Here is a 15987-nt window from a genome sequence, read left to right as displayed (position 1 = left end):
GAACCGCAGAGGTGCCTTTGTCCTCTTAGGATCTGCTCATTGGTGCGCAAGCCTCTATAGTCTACCGAGGAGTAAGGATTTAGCGAGTGATGATGACTGCCCCACAGATGGATCTCCAGCTGATAAGGAAAGAGCCGGGATTTGAACCAGGCTTGCTGCCCCTGGGCCAGTGTCCTTTTGAGCAGAACAGGAGGCAGCTCCCCCCACTCTGGGAGTAATATGGCAATAGTAATAATCATTACTGTTTACAGGTCAGACGCTTCCCCTACATTGTCTTTTTCTTTTAAGTTGTCTCCACGCCCAGCATTGAGCCCAACATGGGGCTTAAACTGACGACCCTGAGATCAAGAACTGGGTTGAGATCAAGACAGATGCAAACACTAACCGACTGAGCCACCCAGGCGCCCCTCATTTACATTGTCTCATTTAATCCCACCATGAGGATTAATTAACTAACCTGCTCCCTTTCTGGTGAGAAGACAGGCTCAGGGAGAAGTGACTGCCCCGGGGTCCCCACCAGGGAGGGGGTGAAGCTGGGATTCCTACTCAGGGCACCAGGACTTCACAGCAGAAAAAGCACCGGACTGGGCCCCTCACATGGAACCACCCCAGACCCAGGCTTCTCGTGGGCAGACATGGCCACAGCCGCATCCCGGCCCGTGACCACCTTCTGCTGTGGGCTGGGGTGGGTCGGTGGCCGCAGGTGAGTGCAGAGGCAGGTGCCACAATCAAGGCTTCTACCAGTCAGTTCCCCCTCCCAGCCCCCAGGCCACCTAGCCTCTCTGTGGGACCCAGAGGCCCTGCAGCCTGTTCTGAAGACCTGCAGTACAACAGGACACTGGGTATTACTGGGTACTGCTGGGCGGGGGTCTGAGAACAGCGGCCATGCAGCACAGCCCTGGGGGTTCAGAGTCTTTCCCAGGGGGCACCAGCTCTGACTGCCTGAGGGAGTTGATTGCGGGATTTACAACCTCCCCATAAACCTATGAAGGCTCATCCTGTGTCCCCAGCCCGGACCCTATCATCATGCCAGCAGACTGCTTGTGTCTGGGAAATCCAGGGTGGTGGGCCCTTTGGGAGCCGTGGAGACGAAGTGTGCCCTAGGGTCTCATCTCCCACCTCCATCCTGCCCCAGCCCTCGTGCCGAAGCCTGCCTTGGATATGACCCCATCTGGTCACAGCGACTAGGGCCTGGCTCTTCCTCGGCCCCTCCAGCTGTGTCCTTCATCCCTTCATTCTTGGTCTGGGCTGTGGCACACTGAGAAGGCTCATCCTGGGGAGGGGGTGGCAGGATGTTCTGGAGCAAGAGGAGGAGGAAGCTGACGGAGAGGAAAGAAAAAGCCAGGCAGGAGGAGGATGGGTGGGACAACCACCACGTCTGGTTTCCAGGATGCAGAGCTCAGCCCAAATGCTGTGAGTAGCATGACTGTCTCCCTGGTTTGGAGATGAGTCTCAGAGAAGCTGAGCCACTGCCCAAGGCTGCACAGCTGAGCAGTAGCAACTCGGGAAGCATGCACACACACAAAATGTTCATTGTGCTCCCATTTTGCAGATAAGGAACTTAGCTTCAGAGAGGGGAAGTGACAGGTCCAAGGCCACAAAAGGAGGGAGTCAGTTGTAGCAGCAGCTCTGACTCAACTAAACCGGGGGTGCGGCAACTGGGAGGCAATTGCTGTGGCCTCCAGAAAGCGTTCTCATGGGAAACACAAGGTGAGGCTGGCCCAGGGGGCACCCCGCCCCAGAAGAAGGCCGCTCATTTGCTCTCCCACAGGCATTGACACAACTTATGAAGAAATGCGGTGTCGTAAAGAGGAGAGATGTAAGCATAGTACAACCTCATCTCCTTTGTCTCCTGCCAGCCCCAGAGCCTCTTAGGGACCCTCCAAGGCCAGAGACCTGGGTGGCAACACCCAGAGCTGGCACAGGGTGTCTGTCTCTCCTGGGCTGTCTCCAGACCCCAGTGCTGTGAGGTGACACACGTCACTGTGTGACCTTGCTCCAGTCCCCGAGCGCTTTGAGGCTGACCTTTCCCAAGGGCCCAAGAGAAGATTGTACCAAGGGGGACTCCCCACTCCCTCTGCTTTCAGGGTTCACCCCAGACCTCAATGGTGTCCCTCATTCCATGTCCCTGCCCCCACACGGCTGCATAAGCAAAGCAGGAGTTATAGCCTCTCTAGTAGAACGATATTTACTGCCCGGCCCTGCGTCTAAGCCCATAAATCGCCCTCACCACGCTTGGTACCAACCGTGCAGTCACCTGGAACAGAGGCCCAAGGGATCCGCCAGCCCATCCCCCCACCCAGGCCCTGGCCCACTCAGGCCATCGTCTTACCCATTCCCTCCAACCTCCCTTTGGTGCTTCTCAGTGTGGGACCAGGACAAAGTCCCCAGAGGCCTGACCATCTGAGCAGCCCTATCTCCACAATCACACCCTGGAGATCACCTTTCTGGAGTCTTCTGTTGACCTCCTCAGGGACTCTGCCTATCTTCTGCTCTTTGGGGTGAGTCCCTGCCCCCGCCACCTTACTTTCCCTCCCTTTCTAGCTGGAGTTGGACCAGATGGGCTCCAAGAGCTCAGACAAAACCTTCTGCTCTGTGGTGAGTCCGGGTGGGGCCACCAACAAGGCAGTAAGACTGGTGGAAGGCCCCGTAGCCACATGTGCCGAACAGGACTGCCTGACCACTGGCAGGCACCTGGCTGGCCAGGAGCCAGGAAGCCAACTGTTCCCTTTGTCCTCTGGGGCAGCTGGAAGGGAAAGAGACACTTCTGCAAGGCTGCTGGGCCCTTGCAGTTGGCCAGAGGCAGAAGGGGCTGCTGGAAGTGTGGGATAGAAGGGAGGATTGTTCTGCGATGAGGCAAAGAGCTGAAGAGGCCCATGATGGTTTCCCAGGTCCCTGCTGGGCCCTCCAGCCGGCCTCCAGCCCTTCCCCACAAAAGAAGGCTAACAAACACAGGTGTAGGCAGGGGAGGCTGGGTGGAGAGATAGATAAGGGAGTAACAGCTAGTAAACACCCCATAGCGGTGGAGTATCCCACAGGCAATGGGAGGCTAAGGGACCTTTCATGTGGAGAGTACGGACAGGGGAGACCAAAGGCTTTTCAAGGGTCCACAGGCCTTCAGTTCCAGTTTCCCGGTTTAGGATGAGGGAAAATGCTTTGATCAGTTCCTCTCTGCCCTTGAAGCCCCTCCTGTACCAGAGATAGAATCCCTCTTCTGAGTTCTCAGTGCTCCTGTGAAAGGGAGGGCGGATGTGCAGGGGTTGTGACAGGGCTGCCGAAGCCGAGGCGGGCATTCTGCAGAGAGCTCGACCATGGGGAGCTATGGTGGGTGCTTGGGCATGAGAGGGAAACATCTGAGTCTAAGGAGGAAAGATTTGAGGTGCGGGAGCAGAGAAAGCAGAGTCAGAGAATGCACACATGAGTATGTACACCTCTGTGCTCACACACACTCATGCACACACACACCTACTGCAGCAGGCACAGGTGCAAATGGATTTCTGCAACCTCACTCGTTCCCCCACACAACCACACAGCAATTTATGTGTCCGCACAGACCCGTGCATGCATCCACGCAAGCAAACACCCTGCGTCTACACATTAGTACAGATAATACACGCTCACACGCTCTCACCCGTACATTCACACTAAAGTGCAGACCCGCAGAGCAGCCCCCTTCGAGCAGTGCACGCAACCACCGCACGCACGCCCCCTGGCGCCCCTCGCAGAGGTCCACGCCCTGCCCTGTGCTCAGGGCTCACACACCTGGCGATACATGCGCGAGCCTGAGCATGCACACGTGTGCGCGCACAGACAGCTGCCCCAGCCTTGCTCCGCCCTTGGAGCTGCTGCTGGCCAATGAGAGCTCGCTGGGTGCTGTCTCCTAGGCAACCAGTGGAGCTGTCCAGTGCAGGGTTTCGAGGGGGGGAGGGCGTGGCCATGGTGATGCCCCACACTCCCCACCCTTGTGCCCTGAGGCCCTCGGGTTTTTTCGAGGTTAGAATGCAGAGCTAGGCTGAGGGCAGGAGTGGAAGGGGTACCTTGGAGATATCGTGCCCAAAGCGAATCCCAATGATGCTAACTCCCCCACCCTACCCTGCATGGGCCACAGACCATGAGCGTCCTGGCCAAAGATGCCTTGTGTGGGCCACCCTAAGAGGTCTATGGGAGGACCTGGCTTTGAAGGTTCTGGGTGGAGGGCCTCTATGACCCAGCCCCATGGCTTCTCTCCAGAGGAATCTGAAGAGCTTGCACCCTCTTCCTTTTCCTCAAATGCCCAAGCTTTCCCCTTGGGACCTTCCCACGTGTTCTTCCTTCTGCTTGGGATGTCCCCTACTCACCTCTTCCCGCACCATACCTCTCACACACTCACTTCTTTTCTTCTGGCAGCCTTCTGCTCATGGTATAGGTCACCGCCCCAAATAGTCTTTTCCTAGCCACCACTGTCCCTGGTCCCCATTTGAAGTCAGTCCCTGAGCTAGAGCTTGTCATCACTGGGACTAGCAAGAGCACACCTTCAGCCTTTTGAAACACAGATACCAAGAGATGGAGGCTGGTCAAAGGGGCCAAGTACAGGGATGCTTGGGATCTGGAGCCAGACAACCTGGGTCTAAATCCTGGCTCTGCCACATACCAGCTGTGTGTGACTTTGGGCAAGTTGCCCGTGGAGCTGGTGAGGATTAAATTAGATCATGCCTGCAAAGCACTTAGAACACTGTCTGGCATGGAGCAACCGACCAGTAAATGCTTCTACTATTCTTCTTATGGACTCCCATTATAAATAATGCCACCTCCCCCACACAGCTTCCAGAGCACGGCCTCATTCAGAACATGAGGCTGTGGAGCAGGAGACTCAAAGCTGGTGAGTAACAGAGGGTTTGTTCCTCATACACAGACAGACCTATTCCAATGGCAGGTGCCCTGTCCAAGAGGGATACTTGTCCCATTGGGGCAGAAATCAAGAGTCCATGGTGACAAGCAATTATAATTGTGTTTTATCACTCTATTTGTCACTCTGTGGACTGCATAACAGCTGCAGTGATTGCTCACAGTGCCCCACGTGTGAGCAAACCCTATGTGCTGTCCTGGCCTCCAGTTCTCCTGTAGCCTCCCTCAGGGCCTGAGCAAAGTGGGGCTATTTTTCAAATGGCCAGCCCCTATCCTCTTGTGCCCTGTTCCCACTCTGGGGGGTGGGTAAGCAGCAGCCCCCCACTCCCCTATTGCAGTAAGACCTCCATTCTGCCCTGATTTGTATAATTAGCTTCTGGTGAGATCCACTGGAAGAGATCTGGCACACCCTGGTTTATGTCTGTGCTCCACACTAATCAGCCAGGCATCCAGGAGCATAGCACTGCGCTTCTCCCTAAAAACGGAGATAATCTTTCCCACCTTACAGTTTGTAGGGAAGTTTGGCCTCGATTCCCATAAAAAGTACCTGGCTTGTGGACTATGCCAGTAGGGGCCAGCTACGTCCTGTGCTGGGCCCTCCAGGACTATGGGGCTCCAGGCTGGCATACATTTTAGATTTCAGTGCTGTCTGTATCCAAAATGATGTGATGACAAGAAGCATAAACCCTCCTAAAGATGTACTCTCACAAGGGGTTTTCTGGAAGCAGACAGTCTCAGAGAAGCCCATCATAGCCAGCTTCCCCTCTCTCCTGGTGGCTCAGCTTCTGGCTGCACAGGGGCTTGTGTCACCTGTCTGTCTCTGCAGAAATGATCAAGGGTGGGGCACCTGGGTGGCTCAGTGGGTTAAGCCTCTGCCTTCGGCTCAGGTCATGATCTCAGAATCTTGGGATCGAGCCCTGCATCGGGCTCTCTGCTCAGCAGGGCGCCTGCTTCCTCCCCTCTCTCTGCCTGCCTCTCTGCCTATTTGTGATCTCTCTCTCTCTCTCTGACAAAAAATAAATAAAATCTTAAAAAGAAAAAAAAGAAATGTCAGGTGCTATCTGAATGAGCACAGCTACCCTAGGAGGGCAGCCTCAGCTCCCCATGGCTTCTGTGTTCAATTCTAAATTCCCCAGAGAAACCATGAGGGGCCAGAATGAGGTCAGGTGTCCACCCTTTGTCCAGTCAGCTGAGGGAGGGACCAAAAGGTAGGGAGGGCCACCTCTTCTGGGATTTGGGAGGAGCGGGGTCTTTAAGTAGGAGTGTGAGTGGAGTGAAAAATGGTGACTTTCCCTAGACCAGTGGTTCGCAACACTGGCTGCACACTGGAATCACCAGGGAGCTTTAAAAAAAATACTGCTACCTAACTCCCACTCCCAGAGATTCTGATGTCATTGGCCTGGGTTGATGCTGCAGTAATAAAATTTTCAAGAGTTCCCCAGGCGATTGTAAAGCGCAGCCAGGGTACCGATCACCACTTTCAAGACTTCCTGCTGGCTGAGTCCACACCGCGGTGTCATCCATCCCTCTAGTTTGGTCTCCCTTCAGGCCAGAGGAGAGGTTCATCCTCCACAGCCTAAGTCAGTGATTTCCAAGCCATCCCCTGGATAAGATAAGGTCAGAATCCTGATTCCCCAGTCTGGTCCATCCCTATCGAATCTGGGCGTTTGGAGAGGAGCTCTGCTGATTCTTATCACCAAGCAAAGTGGAGACACTGGGCTGAATGATAACTTTACCCATTATCCATGCAGCTGACATACAGTCACGGAGGAAATCACCCCAAGTCCCCTCTGTAGAGAAATCAGTGATGGTAGCAAGCCAGACACCCCCAGAGCTCCATGCTCAAAGAACAGGGTGGACATCCATTGTTCTGTCTGCCTTGTGTGAGATGCCTGTGCTCCAACCACATGATGAGACTAAGAACTGTCTTCTGTCTTCTAATGGAACCATCTGCTGTGGCCAGGGCTCCATGTAGGAGAGGGTAGCTAACCCCAGCAGAGCCGATCCATATCCACATCTGCTTGCTGGTGTGAGTAGACAAGGAAAAATGGCACCTTTCCGAAGTGTAGCTAATCAGAAACCTTCCCTAGGATATCTGAACTTGGAACCAGAGAATTCCAATATCGGTGTTTCTCCGGAGTACAGACTGGGAAATGTGAACCTGGGAGCCAAGTTCACAGAGGATCCAGGTGGAAGCAGAGGCAAGCCATGGGGAGAGTCTATGATTCTTCTTTTCTCTGTGGTACCCTGAGCCTGGCTCTTGGTGGGACCTAAGTCTAAGTCCCAACAACTATGGGCACAGCACAATTAACGGTTTTGCTACCACATACCATGGGCCACTGACTACGCTTTCCCAGCTAATCCCACACTTTATCTGAGGTCTGTTTCTTGTCACCTGAGTCCTAGGGTCAGTCTCTGTTTTAGGGCCAGTTTCAGTGGATTTCCTCCCTTTTCCAGAAAAATGCCCTTTGAACATAAGGTTACAGAGAAATTTAAAGAAGCACAGTGAACCATGAACTGCCAGGTTTCCCTGTGCCAAACTGAAAACCATCTAGAAGTTCTCTCATCTCTGCTCTTCAGTCACACTTGCTCCATTCTCCTCCTCATCTCCGACAAGCAAGCTTTTCTTTTACTTACCAACATGTACTTAGCTAAGCTTGACCACCCCAAGATAGCAGCCCCTGCCAGAAGCCCACACAACCCTGCAGCTAACCTAATAGTAGTGCCCTGATTTTAAATTCCTATAAGACACACTCTGATTGGCCAAGTTGTAGTCAGGTGACCTCAACCTGGTCCAATCAGCTAGGGCCGGGGGAGGGCTGCCGTGGACAACAAGGACCACCCTTGTTCACCAGCTCCTGGACACCGTCCTTGGAACTCTGGGACATGAGGGACATGACTTTTGGATAAACTTAAATGAACCCATATTTTCTCCAAGAGAGCTTGTTCCTCAGCAAGTCAAGAAGAGAGTGGAAATCTTAACAAGGGGGTCGGCTGGTAGTGCTAGAGAGGCCTGGTAGCTGGCAAAGAGAGATGGGCAGGGGTGACCCTCACCCTCACCCCGGAGGCAGCAGCTGCAGCCTTGCTTTGCATCCTGTCCAGATATTTCCAGTAAATAAACATTGACGCTTTCGATATCATGTTAATTTCACAGGCGGCTGCTCTGCTGACAGTTTCCACACTCCGCCAGCGCCCTTGTCAGTTTTAGACTCACAGTCGGACGCCAGCCCTGCTCGCAGGCTGCCCAACATACAGACATAAAAACAAATGGCTCAGAAAGCCCTGGTGAGGGGCACCTGGGTGGCTCAGTGGGTTAAGCCTCTGCCTTTGGCTCAGGTCAAAATCTCAGTGTCCTGGGATGGAGCCCTGCATCAGGCTCTCTGCTCAGCAGGGAGCCTGCTTCTCCCTCTCTCTGCCTGCCTCTCTGCCTACTTGTGATCTCTCTCTCTCTCTGTCAAATAAATAAATACAATCTTTTTAAAAAAAGTTAAAAAAAAAGAAAGAAAGAAAGACCCGGTGAGATGACAGTGAGCAGCATGGGCGCCTAGGTTGGGCCGAAGCAGCCCTCCACGGTCCTGAAGTTGACTGGGGCAAGGGCTAGGCCACAGGACTTAGAATTCACTAGTGTACCCCTGCTTCTCTACCTTTCAGGGCCACAGTTTTCAAGTCTGTGGAAGGAGTTAATTTTACAGCCTTGCTTCCTTGGGAGCTTAACTGCGAGTTGTGGGCAACCTCTGACTCTAAAAGGAGCTTCTTGAACTTCCCAGGGCTGGCTTTGACCTTCAGCACAATCCCCAAAGGCATTTGAAATTTATCCCAATTTTGCAGATGGGATAGCTGAGGCCTAATGCCAGGCAATAATTTTCTCTGTTTCATAGCAGGAGACAGGAGCAGAACCAAGGCAGGAACTGGGGGGTACTGGCTCCAGTTCCAGCTGCTTTGACAGCTGTCAACCACACAAACCACAGTCCTAGGGCCACAGGAATGGTAGGGCCAGAGACCCCTGCCTTGTCCCAAGCTTAGCTAAGCCAGCCCCTTGGAGCATTTAGGCTTCTTCCGGACATGCATAGTCATGAAGCCTCATGCATATGTATGATTTATTCCTATTATAAGCTGAGCTGAGGCTGTACTTTCTGGCTAGGTCCTCCTGTGCTCTAGGACCCTCTCTGTCAGCCAGTGTTCCTGGGTCTCCTTCAGGGAGCCCACTGATGGGCCCACTTTACTCCACACCAACACACACTGGGAGCTGAAGGGGGGAAGCTGGGCCAGAAGCTCCTTCTGGGTGCTGGGATGCCTTCCTTCTTCTTCTGGTTGCTGCTATGGCTGCTTCTAGATGCTTCCACCTGGTGGGAAGGAACACTTGCATCAGCAGGGATGGTCCTGCCACACATCCTGTCACTTCCCCAAGGCCTAAGTTGGACCCCAAGAAGGGTGAGGCTGAGGCAGATTATAAGTGACTACAGTGAAGGCCCACCTCCTTGTCTGCCATCTACTTCCTGAATAAAGTCTTCACTAGCCTGGAGGGACATGTGGGGGCACTGCAGCCCAGGGGTGGTGACAGAAAGCAGGAGGAGACATCTTGGCCTCCCAGGTCGCTGTCCAGGGTGACTCAGATGGCCATCTTCTCTGGGGGCAGGGCTCTGGAGCGTCCACATAGCAGCTCACACCCACTCACCACTGGCGCCTGCTTCTGCTCAATAAAGACTCATTAATGGACTTAAGTGAATTAGAATCATTAACACTGTTATCAGAGGCCGGCAGAGGTTGGCGCCTGCCTTCTAAGCCCAGCCCACAGTCTGGGAAACTTGGGCAAGGCATTCATATCTCAGGGCCCTCACCTATAAATTGGGGTATAAATGTCCCCCGACCCCCACCACCTATACACACACACACAAAAACACACAAACACACACACACACACGCATACACACTTAGCACTATAGCTTCCATCACCTATAGGCAAAGATTTTTTTTTTAAGATTTATTTAATTAGGGGCACCTGGGTGGCTCAGTCGTTAAGCGTCTGCTTTCAGCTCAGGTCATGATCCCAGGGTCCTGGGATTGAGCCCCACATCAGGCTCCCTGCTCAGGGAGCTTGCTTCCCCTTCCCACTCCCCCCTGCTTGTGGTCCCTCTCTCGCTGTGTCGTCAAATAAATAAAGTCTTTTTTTTTTTTTAAGATGTATTTATTGATTTGAGGGGGTGGGCAGAGGAAGAGACAGAGCCTTAGCAGACTCCCTGCTGAGTGCAGGGCCCGACGTGAGGCTCAGTCTTACAACCCTTCAGATCACGACCTGAGCTGAAATCAAGAGTCAGATGGATGCTCAAATGACTGAGCCCGGAGGCACCCCTAGACCAAGATTTCTAAGGTCCTAAGGCTGGCATTCAAGGCCACCTGGCCTGGTTCTTTCCACCTCTCTAGTTACTCCTCCACCCCGCCCCCCATCCCCATGCCCCTGCATACAGATTTGTGCTTTGCACATGTTACTTCCTCTGACTGGAAACTCAACTCTGCTTTTTCCCTAACCCTGCCCCAGACTGCTAAACTCCTGAGCACCCTTCAAACCCCTGTGCCAGTGTTACCTCCTCTAGGAAGGCTTCCCTGACCTCCCCCTCCCCCCATCCCGGGCTGAGTCACACAGTCGCTCTCTCTGGGGACACCTAAGGGAACCACCCATAAGAGAGGTTATGTCTTGGACAAATATAAAAGAAAGCCCACTTTCCCCATGAGGAATTGCCCTGAAGGGCTTGTTCCTAAGCAAGTCAAGAAGAAAGCAGAAGTCAGGACAGAACCCCAGCTTCCCTCTGTCATCTGCAGTGTGGTCTGTTTTGGTGTTGGTCTCCCCCCCCAGCTACATCTACTTGAGAGATCAGAGTCCAGGTCTGTCTCACCCAGCACCAGGCACACATAGGTGTGCTCCTCAGTTGGATTTCCAGAAGTGGTAAGGGGGCGGGATTAATAGTTCTAGGAGCTTCCTCTAGGACTTTTCTCCTAAGAGCCCTTGGCAAGAAGGAAGGACACAGCCTCCCTCCAATCCCTTCCCCACTCCCTCCCAAGTCCCTGTTCAGCACCTTCAGAATCACTGAATTTTTACAGATTTTTTCCTCCTTAATTACAGCGCATGTAACAAGTAACAAATAAACGAGGGGGGCCAGGGGAGAGGGAAGAAAATCGCAGACGCTGCCAGCCTCTCACTGCGGCATCCCATTCCAGGAGCTTGGAGCCAGGACAGGGGCAGTGGGAGGGAGGCTTTCAGACTGGAGAGTGTTCTCACACTGGTACCTTCTTATCGTCTCTGGCTCCAAGATGAGCTGTACTGGGCCCTCTCCAGGCCAGAGACTTTCTTGGCCATACCACGTGGGTAGGAGCTCTCTAGACCTCTCCCTCTCTGGCCCCCGGTGAGGGAATTGTTCACGAAATGAAGATAATCCATTGCAACTGCTGTTCATTGAGGGCCTTCAGTGTGCCAGGCACTTGGCTCAAGCACTGCTCTGGTCATCAGAGCAACACTTACCACAAGCCATTCTAGAGGGGGGAAACTGAGGCCCAGGAAGAGAAAGTGATTCCCCAATAGGAAATAGGTCTGATTTCAAAGTCTGCACTTTCCATGAAACCATGCTGCCGCCCACCCACATGAGCATGCCTACCCCCTCCGAGGGGTGGTTTGAGCATCTCCTGGACAATCCTATCACTACCTCTGCTGTCCCAGCAAGAGCCACATTCTCTCGCTTTCCTCCTCTCTGGGTTAGGTACGGGCGAGGAAAGCCACCAAAATCCTCAAAATCCTTTTTCCATCTCGCTGCCTATACTGGATGGGTAAAGATGGTCAGAAGCATTTTTATTGCAAGGGATGTAAAAACAAAGCCCAGGGGTACCTGGGTGTCTCAGTTGGTTAAGCATCTGACTTGGGCTCAGTTCAGGATCTCAAGCCCCATATTGACCTGAGCTTGTCAAGCCCCATATCGGGCTCAAGCCCCTGCCCAAGTTGGGCTCTCCACTCAGCAAGGAGTCTGCTTGTCCCTCTCCCCTGCCCCTTCCCCTACCCCCTCTCCCTCTGCTGCTCCCCCTCCCCTTCCTCATGCTCTCTCAAATAAATACAAATCTTTAAAAAGATAAATAGAAACAAAGCACAAAGGAGCCAAAAACAAACCACCAAGACACACTTTTTCTCTTAAAGCATGAGAACATGACCGCCAAGCCCCAGTTTCTAATCTGTCAAGGCTGCAGCCTCCTTTGTGGGGCAGTAAAGCCTTGGGTCTGCTGGGCCTGGTGGCTCTGGGCCTCTGTGGCTCTGGGCCACCTTGCCTTTCACTGACAGACTCCTTGGAGAACTGACCCTGAAGAAGAACTCATCTAAACCCAGCTGCCCAGGCCAACGCTGATTCCCTCTCTCTGTCAAGAGATTTGTCCCTTACGCCTGGGTGGCTCAGTCTGTTGGGCCGCTGCCTTCGGCTAGGGTCATAATTCCAGGGTTTTGGGATCAAGTCCTGCATGAGGCTCCTTGCTCAGTGGGAAGCCTGCTTCTCTCTCTGCCTGCTTGTGCTCTCTCTCTCTTTCTCTCTGACAAATAAATAAATAAATCTTAAAAAAAAAAAAAAAAGATTTGTCCCTTACAGGATCTGGATTTCTCTTGATTTAAGGGGTGGGTGAATTCTGTCTACCTCCCTTGCCCCCTGGCAGGGATCATGGAGCAGCAGGAATAATGGAGGTGACTTTGACCTCTGAAGGGGTGGGAGGAAGCCGCACACACAGCCGGGAGTGTATTGTTCCCGACCCACCCCTAATCCACCGGCCTCAGGTACAGCCATGTAGTGGGGCACATGGGGAAAGAGCAGCTAGGCCAACTGGTGGGGTAGGAACAATTCATTCATTCATTCATTCATTGAATATTAATTCAACATCTACGCATTGTGTGCCAGGCAGTGCTCCTCCTGCTGTAGGCACTGAGGATGGTGAAGGACAAAACCCAGATGGGTTCCTGCCTTTGTCACTCTTAGAGTCTAGTGTAAACATTTTCTGTAAAGGCTGGAAGTAAATATTTTATGGTTCATGGGCCACATACAGCCTTTATTGCACATTCGTCTTTATTTGTTTTCTTACAGCCCTTTCAGGATGCACCAAGGATCCTGAGCTCACGGTGGCACAAAAACAGATTGCTGGCTGAATTTGGCTCACGGGCCCTAGTTTGTCAGCCCTGGGTCTGGTGCAACCTATCCCATAGAACGATAATGGAGTCACATGGGTACTTTAAGATTTTTACTGGTTTCATTAAAAAAGTGGAATGAAACGGTGAAATTAATTTTAATGATATAGTTTATTTAAGCCAATATATTCATAATATTTTTATGTTAAGATTATTCAGTGGACACCCCCCCCCCATTACTCTCAAAGTGAAGTCCAAAGTCCCTTCCTGTGGTCTGCAAGGAAATACCTCAGCATGGTTTTTGCCGTAAGTAACAAAAGAGCAAACTAGTACTGCCTTAAATCTAGACAAATGTATGCACAAAACAGGAAGTCGAAGTAGGAGAACCTCCTTTCGCTTCTCATTGGCCAGAAGTGGGTCACGTGCCCATCCCCGAGCCAATCATTCACTGGTAAAGCTACAGACTGGACACTCCACTGCCCAGGGCTGAGGTAGGTGAATTCTCCCGCTATGCTGGGGAGGGGTGGGGAGGACCTAGTCGTGACACCCACTGCTCCCGCACAGCCCTCTTGCGTTGGGTTCAGGGCCTGCCCCCAGCCTGTCCCCCGACACCCGGCCTCACACTCTATGATCTAACCTCCTCGGGTCCACCGAAGTGCCTTCCTTTAGCCTGTAAGACTTCATACATGCTGTTCCTTCTCCTTGGAATGCTTTTCCGTTTCTCCGCCTCTCTCCTCACCTTTGCCTGGCTACTTCCTCTTGTCCTCTAAGCTTCAGGCCAGTTGTTGTTTCCACAGGAAAAGCACACCTGGTCCCCCAGATCAGATCGAGGGCTCCATGAGGGACAGAGACCATAGCTGACTCACTTCCCAGGGTCTAGCACAGACCCTGCACAGAGTAGGTACTTGTTGAATAGGACCATCTTTGGGCACTTCTCACTGTAGACTTGTGGTGAGAGAGAAGACAGAGCAGGTCCCCATGCCACCCAGGGCCTTCTAGAGAGTAGTACCCTGCCCAGGGAGAGGCCAGGTCAGGAGACTCAAGTTCAGGTGCCAGATGTCCCCCCGACGTTGGGTGTGACCTTGGGCAGGACTTCTCTGAGCCTGACCAGGGTTTGGGGATGGTGGGTAGATGAGAATGCTGGGAGCTGGGGCAGGGAGCTGAGCCCAGGGCACATGAGGTTCCTCTGTCCAAGGCAGGGGCTGAGATGCCCGCAGAGCCCATGTAGAACCAGGCCTCCTCAGCGGGGAGGGCTCCAAGCCTCTAAGAGAGTAGGAGGCAGGAAAAAAGCAGGATTGAAATTCCATCAGGCACTCACTGAGCCTGCTCCCTGGAGCCCCTGTGCCTTTGTTCCGTTTAATCAATATGTAATTAAACTGAAATCCCAGCTTAAGAATTTCCAGCGGTGTTAAGACCAGGCTTTCCAAGGGGCTGGCCGATTTGAGGCTCCTGGGTCCTCCAGCTATTAGCCCTTCACCAGCCTGGCCTGTGCAACACCCCACCAGGCCTCAAGGTCACCTTCCCAGCTGGCCAGGCCCCCATGGGACTCTAGTCTTCCACAGGCTTTCTGGAGCAGATGGTGGGGCCTCCCGGGGCAAGAGGATCAGGAGGAGGGTACAGGCTCCCTGGGTCACCACGATCACCCCAGAGCCATCCCAGGTCCAGTTGCCCTTGTGTGACATGGAGGAAACTGAGGATAGTGAGGCCATAGTGGAAATGACTCTCAAGCTGGCCCGCCCCCCCCCCCCACCTACCTCCTCTCTCCTCTCCCCTTGAGGTGACCCGGGGCTCTGATGCCACCGGCTGCTGCATGCCAAGCACTTACCATGTGCCATACGCTATTCTGACTCCTTCACATGCACTAACCCATTTACTCTTCCAAAGAGCCCGTGAGGGAGGTATTCAGAGTAACTCCATGTTAAGATGAGGAAACTGAGGCCCAGAGCCCCCGGGGGTCCTCAGCTAGTTGATGGTGGAGCTAGGATTTAATCCCTGCGCTGCTTGTTCCAGAGCTTTAAGCACTCAGGGCCCTGGCATTGGGACCTCGCTGCTAAGACCCTGTGACCTCTGTCACCAGGAGCCAGCAGACAGCCCAGTCCCCGTCCTGGTCGGCCCCACACCTGCCACAACCGCTCTTCATGTACCTCCTCACAAGCCCAGAACTGGCTTTCAGATGCGAGGTTAAAACCCCTCCAGGGCTCCCACCTTGAACACCTCCAAGTTCTCCGAGTTCTTCTGCACGGACAGCTCTGTGTTCAGGGATGTCTGAAACCATGCCCTTAAATCAACATTGGCCAGCGGAAACAGCATGAACCACAAGGGTAAGGCACACACGCTAGTAAGTTAACGGCACTGAAAGAAAAAAGAGGCAGGTGTAATGAATTTAAATATATATTTAACCAAAAGAATCTGAAATATTATCATTTCTGCATATAATCAGTATTAAAAACTATTGAGCTCTTTTACGTTCTTTTGTAGCTGTCAGTCTCTGAAATCCGGTGTGTATTTTCCATTTAGGGCACATCTCGATCCAAATGGAGCAAGTCTCAAGTGTCCAGTGGCTACACACGGCATCCATGGAGAGTGCCCTCCTCCCAACCTATCTGACAAAACCTGGATAAGAAGCCCTCAAGGAGCCATGTGGGACCTCAATAACCAGCCGAGATGGCCCAGCCCCTGTGTAACAGGTGGCAAGGACCCCAGGAGGCATCAGGGAAGGGTTTGGAGAGGGAGGGGCTGCTGAGGCTGGGTAGAGTCCAGATAAAGGAAGAAGGTGGGCAAGGCCAGGCCAGCCAATCCTGGTGTTTAAAGTTGGCCTGTCTGTGCAATGTCCTGTCTGTGCAATGTCACCACAGCCCTGGTTAATGTAGTAGTAAGTCCGGGGTAGAGCCAGGCCGGACTGGGTCCTGACCGGAGAGAAAGGTGTGGGGGGAGAGCTCATACAGCTGGAGAACAACCAA

Source organism: Meles meles, chromosome 6 (genome assembly GCF_922984935.1).
Source record: "Meles meles chromosome 6, mMelMel3.1 paternal haplotype, whole genome shotgun sequence".
In the NCBI taxonomy this organism is placed as follows: Eukaryota; Metazoa; Chordata; class Mammalia; order Carnivora; family Mustelidae; genus Meles; species Meles meles.
This window is presented reverse-complemented; position numbering follows the sequence as displayed.